The following is a 10,198-nucleotide window of genomic DNA, read 5'->3' as shown; positions in this document are numbered from 1 at the left end:
ACAGACTGAAAGTTTTTGAAAGTAACCTCGGGATTAGCCTGCCTTTCATGCTGCTGAGTCAGGTTGGCAGTCTGTTGGGCCAAGATCTGAAGAATCTGGGCCATTGTAGGTTCTGGATTGTTATTATCATTGTTATCATCACGGTTGTTTGCACGGTTTTGTCTTCTTGGAGGCATAGCTCTGTAAAGAAACAAGCAATTTATTTAATCTCTAAAACCTTTAACAATCGTTTTTAGAAAACAGAATATTTCTTTTTTTGAAAACATTTCTAATCATTTAATTAAATAAATCACATGCTTCTTTACAGAACAGAGTGATGATGAAAGAAACAAGGTTTATATCAGGTACAGTTGGCAAGATAAATAAAACAAGTGCAATATGTAAAGTAAGTAAAACAGGTGCAATAAGGTAAAAGACAATATGAAAAGGAAAGTTCTGATATATATAAAGAGTTGGAGGTACATCAGCGCAAGCGCTTGTCAAAAGTAAAGCAGAACATCCAACCTACACACTAGTCAGCACCGCTAGTCTATACAGGGTCAAAATTGGCTGACGTTATACTACACACTACACACTAATGTACATGGTACCACCACTCTGTAACTCTCACCGTCTAACTCCAAGGAAAAGTAGGACCTCCAAGCTTGTCCAACTCCTTCATCATCCATATGGCCCACTCTACTAGATCACCGTAAGTACCCTGATCTTCAGCTGCGGCACTAAGCTTTGCCCTTGCGATCTCCCTGACGGTCACAATCTCCTGCCTCAGCTCCCGCTCAGCTCTACCAGGGTCCATCATCTGAATAACACGCTCTAACTCCCTAAGCTGCCCAAGAAGGTACTGGCGCTCCATCCTCATCGCCTCATACTCTTGGTAAGGAACAGGGTGCTGTGCGGTACGAAAGGAGGTATGAACAGAGGAACCTCGGGTGGAACTGGGAGTACTGGGTGGGGGTCCAGGTATGAAAGGCCTAGCACGAGAGGTCGAGGCTATGTCTCCGGGAGGAACTACTACTGCTGCAGCCAACACCTCCAAAGTGGGTGAAACAGGAGGGCGAGGCTCTGGTATCTGAGGGGGTGGGGGTCCATTAACAGTGGTGTCTGAATGCTGGGGATATAGGGGAATGATAGGGTCTGACATCATGAATACCTGAAAGCCATATGATAAAACATATATAAGAATCCCTGATAGCAAGAACACCTGTTAGTCACTACTACTCACCTCTCAACGTTCTATCTACCTATCACTCACTTCTAATCTTAACCCCTCTACCCAAACCCGATAATCTAGGCTTGTTTCAATGACTCATAACCTGTAGCTCTGATACCAACCTGTGACACCCTCCAAATCCGGGTCATAGACTTGGGGGTCACACAACAATATAAACCTGTAAACAGTAATAATATATGCATTGACCCTAAACATCCACGGATCGCTCCAGGTTATAGTATGAAACAAGCCACAACTTAAGTTATATTACAATACCTCGAATCCCAATCACTATCTTACAACTTACAAACATAAAACGTAGTGCTTACACACAACAATACTCAATAGTTTATAATATCAGCAACTCCTAGCAAGGCTTCCCAACACTCATCCTGATACCTTAGCTTGATGGCTAGCCTGTGGGTCCTCGCTAACAGTAGTCTCTTTCTTCACTGGAAAAGAACATAAGGCATCGCAAGAGTGAGCTTACAGCTCAGCAAGTAATATAAACAATAAACTGAAGTTCAACATTTATCCAAAAGAATGAAACAAGATATCATATTTCTTTTTAAAGCAGTGATTAGAATTGGATATTCATATTTTTATTTAAAAACCAAGGTTAGGCTGCTGATCAGTCACGCACTAACCCCGAGCCAGGTACATACCAAGCTCTATTACTAGATCCAAGGCACACATTGGCCTAATGACCACGAATCTGGTCTGACCACGAATCTGGTCCACATTTATAAAACCATCCAATTCTTTAACAATATAATGAAATCAACAATATCTCAATAAATCAGAATCAATACCATTTGAACAGAAGCAATATTACCAAAACAGAATCATAATCGTCAAATCAGAATCATGATAATTGGTGGTGCAATAAATATCAGGGTCAAAGGACAATTCAGAAGTAGGTTTAAGTATCCTCACAATATGTTTGAAGAATGTCTTGAGGTTGAAAGAAAGATCAAGTATATGGTGAAGCTAATCTGAGGTTTTGTAGAGAAAACAATGTAAGTGAGAATAGCTTGAGGTTTCAAATATGTTTTAACTTGTAGGAATTTCAAGTGTAAGGGTGTATATGTGTGAACATTCTTCAAAAGAGTAATACAGGTATTTGGTAAGACATTGTATAATTTGGTGAAGAATTGTAGCATATAGGCTTATACTGTTTGGTCATTCAAGGATGGAAGAATATCAGAGCAAATGATTTGTGTTGTCAAGTCTCAAAGAAATGGGTATAAGTTTAATTGAAATCAAAATCAAGGTTCAGCTCGTAATTCAGGTGTTGAAAGGATTGAATAAGGTTTATCAATAATCAGGATCAATAGCACAATATAGCCACAGATGCATTTCCAAGTTCATCCAGGATAACAACATCATATACAGAAGAGTGACTCAAGGAATTTACAGAAGTATAAGTTGAGAATAGAGCACTTGCCTTAACTTGCAGATTCACTTCTCTATAGCTTTCACTCAATAAAATCACTCCGACACTACTTGCTTTCCCTTTCTAAGCCTGTCCTTCTCTGATAATCACAATATTTATCTATCAATACTCAATCTTATATCATTGTATTTGTTTCACAATCGAAACATGCTTCTAGCTACCCTTCGTTTCACTTAAATCCGATATACGGTTCAGAAGATACTAATAAAACAGTCATACAGTGTTCACATAAGCATTTCACATATCAATCAAGTAACACATAGCACATAACACATAAGTTACTCAATAAAGTAACCTTTCAGAAAAGGTTTGGGGTTAAAATGATTTTTCTGGTATTTGTTATGAATTTTTAAACATTTTTCGGAATAAAAATAGGTAAAAGAATCAATTCATACTTAAATAAACGAGTTCGAATACTCAAGATAAGGTTCGAAATCATTTGAAATCAATTAACAAACCTTCAATATACTTTAGAATAATTTTCTAAAGCTTGAAACTATTATTCTGGATTTTTAAAACAATTAAAACAATTAAATCTAATTAATAAATCAATTAAAATCAATTAATAAATAATTAAAACAATTAATCAATTAATATTTAAATTAATTGACTAATTATAATAATTAATTACTAATTAAAGTTAATTAATAAATTAAATTTGATTTGTTTTTGAATAAAGAAATAATTAAAAACTATTTTTGAAAATAATTAAATGATTTTCGAAATTAAAAGAATTTAAAATAAATCAGTTTTTAAAAGTTTTAAAACTTCAAGGTTTAAACTGGAAGTTTTGAAACTTCAGGGTTTCAATTGCAAGTTTCGAAAACCTGGGGAGGGACTGAATTGTAAATTTGAAAAGTTAAGTACCACAATTTCACCACCTCCAAAAGTCCAGGGGCAAACTGCAATTTTGCAGCCGCCGCCCCTGGCTTCGCCGGAGGTGGCGTTACCGGCAGCCAGAGGTGCCCAGGAGGTGCAGATCACCTCCTCAGGCGACCCTGAGTCCATTCCAGGCGTCAAAACACCCGTGTAAGTCCGGAATCGACCGGAATAGCTTGAAGAAACTCGCAGTCGCCGGCGAGTTTTCTTCTCGTCGATTCGTTCGATTCCGGCATCCCACATACGATTTAAACATGTGTACACACTCCTGGAGACATGACAAACATGATGGTATCCTCCAATTTCACTTCTACCTCCTGGATTAAAAAGCCCTAATTTTCAATTGAAAACATTCATCGTACATAAACCCTAATTTCATGAATTCGAGAATTAAACTCAATTTTGAACATGTTATTGAACTCCAAATCATGCATATGATATACCAAAATGATCAGGAGAAGATTATCTACAACATGGAAGCATAAAATCACATATAACACATCAAAATCAAAAAGCCCTAATTTAACCCTAGTTAATTCGAATTTAAAAACCTTAATTACTTCTAACTTGTGAATCTAGAGTGGTTTTTGATGGTTGATATGGATTCTACGCTTTGATATCTTCGATTTGACTGCTTGCACGCTCGATTCTGACTCCGATAACGTCCTCAATTCTTCGATTGAACTCCAAGAACACGAAGAACGATAACCCTGTTTCCCTCGATTCTCGTGTATTGAAATGATAATTATGAAAAATAAAATAATAATTATCCTATTTATAATTACGAATAACTGGCCCCCATTTGGATCATACCGGACATAAAATACACTTCTTAATCATTAAGTATTAATAAAACTGATCCGTTTGGGACCGACTTTAAAGATAAATATTAAATACACACATTACGAGAAACTTATGGGACTCCGAGTTTTGTCTGGCACGAAGTACGAAAATATAATGTTTGAGTCAAGATAATTTGGGTTGTTAAAATTATCCGGTGTACACAATTATTGATACGACAAATAATAATAAAATATTCATAAAATCGTTCCGAAAATCTTTCACGTAAATTCGTACACCAGATGGGAAAAGTCAAAACACGAAAGTTGTTCAGAATGCCTCAAATAACAAACCGGCGAAACTTTCCCGGAAGCCCCCCGGGGTTTAATTATCGAGTAAACGAGTTTTAAAATCAATTAATAATAATATTTTATAATATACCTAATTAAATCCTTAAATCAAATATCAAATCATATAAAAATCCATAATTTGCCAAATGAATGCCTAAATTCTCCATATTTTGATCTGATCATATAAAAATTATAATTTAACAAGTCATAACATACATAGACGATCATTCAACAAGTCACTTAACATATAATTCACAATTAATTCAAATAATATTCACAAAATATTTACATACTGGTATAAATAAACACATGTCGAAATCCCGGATATTACAGGAGGCATCCTTAAAGGCTTGACACTTAACTTTCTCTTCGTCTAGATGAAGTCTTAAAGCAATCTCACCTTTCTCTAGAACTCTGACTTTAGCAAATTGTAACTCTAAATCCATAGTCAGTTGTTCAATTTTAGGCTTTAATACTTTCATCTCATTCATTTTTATAAGCATGAATATCTAAGACTAAAGCATTAATCTTATAATTAGCAGCTTTCAACTTACTTATAGCATCATCTCTTTCTAGTCCTGATTGCATAAAAAGTTTAGGGCATGTAGGATCTACCTGAAAGCTTCCAGCAGGAGGAGGTGAAGATGATCCAACATTAGCCATGAGAGCAACATTTCCAATCTGCTCTTCTTCATCACTGTCTGTATCACCCAGCTTTTACCTTCTGCCAGATAAGACTTGCTCTTGAAGCTTTGACCTCCAGAAATACCCTGATGCTTTCTCACTAAGGCATCATACTTCTGCTTCAGCGCGTCGTAAGAATCTTTTCTCTTTCCTTGAACCTTGGGCTGTTTGCATTCAGTTGCAAAGTGTCCCGGTTCACTACAGTTGAAACATTTAAACTTGCTTCTGTCCACCATCCCAGTCTTGTATCCTCCTTTGCTTGTAGAAGATGAGTAACCTCCTTTTTGAAACCTGTTGGCAGTAGTTTGTACTTATAGGAGGGGTTCTTCCGGAATCTCATGTTTCCAAACTTCTTGGCAAACAGTGATAGAGATTGATCTTATAATAGTTCTAGCTTTTCCATTGTATAGAACTCATCATCACCACTGGAAGAAGAAGTATGACCCATCTCAGGTACAACAAATTCCTGAGTGATTTTAGAAGGAACAACAACATCCTTCTTTTCTTCCGGTGTAGGTGATTCAACAACTAGAGCTCTCGAGTGGTTCAGTGTTTTACCCCAGCCATATCTCTGCTTACTTTGAACTTGTTCGAGTTCATAAGTTTTCAAAACTCCGTAGAGTTTCTCCAGAGAAATCTCATTCAGATCTCTGTTTTCCCTTATAGCAGTGATTCTGTGTTCCAGATGTTCAGAAAGTGTTAAGAGAAACGTCATGTTGAACTCTTTCTTGTCGTAGTATTTCCCATTAAGATTTAAATTATTAATTAGGTTATTGAGTCTAATAAACACTTCTGAAATCCCTTCTCCAGGATTGGAACCAAACTGTTCATACTGAGCCATCAGTATCTCTTTCTTGTTCTCTCTGACTTCTTCTGAGCCTTCGTTTATAATCTCTAGTGTATCCAAGATTTGCTTTGCGTTCGTACAATTTACAACAACATTGTACATAACCGGATCTAGAGATTCAGCCAAAATCAGTTGAAGAGTGTCATCTAAGTTCATTTGTTCACTCTCTTCATCTGTGTACTCAGAAAGTTCTTTCGGAACAGTTTTATGAGGTATCAGCACACCATCCTCTTCGTGTGCTAGAATGAGTTTCATCGGGGTAGTAAAACCTTTGTTCAGAATCCCGATATATATTCTGTTAGCCGTGCGGAGGAACAACAACATATGCCTCTTCCATAGGCCAAAGTGTTCCTTGATGAACGGTGGGATTTTAATGCTACTGATTTTTTGTGTACTCATGTTTAAGGATTTGAAGTGAATAGTGTTTGGATGATATTTGGATTTTTGAAAGAAAAATATTTTAAATCAGAATTAATTTTTGGAATAAAATTAATTCGAATGAAAAATATTTAGACGTTACAAGAAGTGTATAGTGTAACAACCGGTAATTTAGAACTTTTTCATAAGCACGACACTTATATTCTATGTTATTATGTCGATACGTGGAATCGTTATATAAGAGTGTATATATATATTCTCTTGTTATGTGGTATTGCATGTATCACTAATATAAAATTTCTACGCGATATATTTTGTACGCAAGTAAGATTTCTTGTTACGCGATTTAGTGATAATTGGGATTTATACTTGACTTGATGGCATAATTAGATTCCATTTCGCGTATAGATAGTCGTATGCGAGAGATTTCGTTACGCGATTAATTATCTTGCACGATTCGGTGTTAATTTAATAATTGCGACTACGCGATTTAATAATAATAGAGATAATCGTAATTAGTGGTAAATTATAATACGAGCGATTATGTGATATGATATACGTATATAATTATAGTGCAATGTCGTTTCGTTGTGAATTATTACGTGTATTATTGTGTGTAAATTCTTTTTATACATAGATTATATATTAGAGTGTAATACTTGAAAATGTTTTTAAAAATATTTCTTTGTCCAAAATTTTCGATCATGATTTTGTTAAACTTGTAAAATCTCATAGTATTTATAGTATTAATTTGATGATTTATGGAATTGTAGTTTATTTATTAAAATCCATTCATTTTATTCATACTTTTAGTAATTATAAGATTACACTAGTACCCTTGCATGCATTTTGGTAGAGAATAGAGTCCAAGGGCATGACCGACTATTCACACCATTTGACTCTTGTAATTACCACTAAAACCTTTGTTATTTTACACCAACTATGAGAAAGATTGTAGAAGGGGGGGGGTTGAATACAATCTTTCACAAATTTAAAAGATTCAAGAATAATATACTAAGAACACAGTAAACAGAAAAACACCAAGTATTAAAAATACGGGTGGATTGAATGATCCACCCGTGAGATTTTATATAGAAGAATCTGTGGATTGTTTACAATTCGCACAGCTGCTGGTTCATCACTCAAACAAGTTCTAACTCTCAGATTTTCTTCTCAAGTAATTTGAACAAGTTCAACTGATGCTTCTAACTTGGTTATATACTCCAAGTTTTACAAAGCTTTTAGCTAGATTACAAAATGCACTCTAATCTAAACACAATGCTGCACAACTTTGTCTTATGCATGCTTTCTGATATGTCTTCATCTTTGACCATCATCTTGATTTGATCCAGATTGCACTGCATGAGATAAGTATGTTTCTGCTTCTTCTTTATTTTCCTAATTAGGCTTCCATGTCTATTTTAGTGTAATTCGATCCATGTGATTTGTCAGACTTAAGCTCTAGTCACTTTCAACTGCTCTTTGCTTCATCAGTTGAAAGTTCTGGTTACTTTCAACTGCTCTTGACTTCATCAGTTGAATGTTGTGCTAGACTCATCAGTTGAAAGAAATACAGACTTCATCAGTTGAATGAATTACAAACTTCATCAGTTGAATGCTGTTCCAGTCTCATCAGTTGAATTCCTCAGCATCATCAGTTGAACACTTTGTCTTCAGTTGAATGCTTGATTTTCATCAGTTGAAACATCATCAAGTCTTCATCAGTTGAATAGTTACATCTCATCAGTTGAATATCCTTCACTTAGATAAAATTACATGGCATTGGATATTTACAATTAGCCATCCTATTCTACCCATCCGTTGATAATTCCCAAAGACAAGAAATATAACAATTACAACTGAAATTTGATAAAGATTCTAAGTAAGACATGTTACAAAATGTTTATGTTATCATCAAAAATTATTGATTCCTAACAATCTCCCCCAATTTATGACTGGAGAAGATGCAGACATAAATTCTACACTTGATGATAACAAAACATTAATAAAATAAAATGCAGAATTTAAATACAAGAGTTAGAAAAGTTTACAGATGATCATGCTCCTCTAGACTGAGCAGTTACTTGTTCCTAGAAGATCTTCTTCTTCTGGACTTAAGTTTTTCTTCAAGAATATTAATCTGTTTCTGAAAGATCCTGTAGAACCATTCTTCATCACTGTCTTGTCTGTTGAGCTTGGATTGGAGAGTCTTCAGAGTATTCAAGCTAGCAACATTGAGTTGATCCTTAGGTCTGAAAAATCTCCTAACACCTTGATTGTCCCTAAATTCCATGACTGGAGTAGGTTCAAGATGAATTTTCTTTCCAGTGTAGGGAATTTTCAGCCTTCTTTGTAGACTAGCATCTGAGTTCCATTCCTTCCTGATCTCAAGGATTCTCTTTAGTACCATTTGCTTTGCAGGTGGTGTAAATCCTCCAGTCCTCTTCATAGATCCATATATTTTTGTTAGAGAACTGAATCCCTCAGAATTCAGAACTCTGTGAAGAGGCCAGATGACATCACCCTTGTTTTTGTAAGAGAATACCAATCTTTCAGGTAACTTTGAAGTTGCTTCTATTCCTCTTACTTCTTGAAGATCATCCAGCTCCAGCTCCAACTCAGAAATTTCTTCAATGTTAGCAATGATCAGATAGTCATCAGGATTTTCAGGTTCTTTTGGAGGTTTAGGAGGGTTAGCCATCCTCTTAGCAACAGACTTGACTTTCTTCTTTGGCTTGGAAGTTTCTTGAACAAGAAAGGCTGGAATTGGGATATCTTCCAAGTCAATTGGCTCCTCTTTTGGCATTATTGGCTCATCATGGAAGTTGACATCTGGATGTACCACTGTGGTGTCCTTGATTGGATAGGAAGGCTTTGAGATAGGCTTTTCTGGCACTTCTTCTCTTCTCTTGGCTGCCTCAGGCATCTTAGTTTTAGATTTGACTCTCTTTTTCTTTGGAGAAGATTCAAGAGGCAATCTTTTCTCATTTAAAAGCTCAGCTGCCAACTCCTCTTCCAGTTCAATAGCATACCTTTCATCAACCTCTATTTGGTTCAAGGAGAGTTGGGATTCAAACTCCTCTTTTTCACATTCTCTGGCCACCTCTTCAGCTTTTGCAAATGAGTAGTGAGGATGGCCAGTTCCAATAAACAGCTTCTGGCCTTCTCTATAGATGATGGCAAAATGAGCTTTTAAGGCCACATCTGCACAATCTTTATAACTTTTGATTTCTTGGCCCAAAAGCTTGTATTCATTTTTGTCAGGCCTGGCTAGTGGAAAGTAGATTGAGCTTGAGCCTTTCCCAGGCTTGGAGTAACCACAATTGTTTGGAAACAGAATGGGCTTGAATTCATTCACAATTGATGGCTCACCCTTTTCTGTCTTGGAAGGGATAACAATCTCAGGTGTAATCACCCTGAGAATTGTGGTTGTGGTTGGAAAAGGGATTTGAGCTGTGGTGGCTGTAGAAGATGTAGAAGATTTCTTGCCCAGTTGAGCCACTCTCTTTGCAATGGAGTCCAATTCTTTCATCCTTTCAATCTTCTGCTTTTCCCTTTCAGTGTGGAAAGGAGGAGGAATTTGGCTGATCAATTCTGCAGGAGTTGGTAATTCT

This window comes from Daucus carota, chromosome 9 (genome assembly GCF_001625215.2).
Source record: "Daucus carota subsp. sativus chromosome 9, DH1 v3.0, whole genome shotgun sequence".
NCBI classification, from domain to species: Eukaryota; Viridiplantae; Streptophyta; class Magnoliopsida; order Apiales; family Apiaceae; genus Daucus; species Daucus carota.
Note: the sequence above shows the minus strand (reverse complement) of the source record.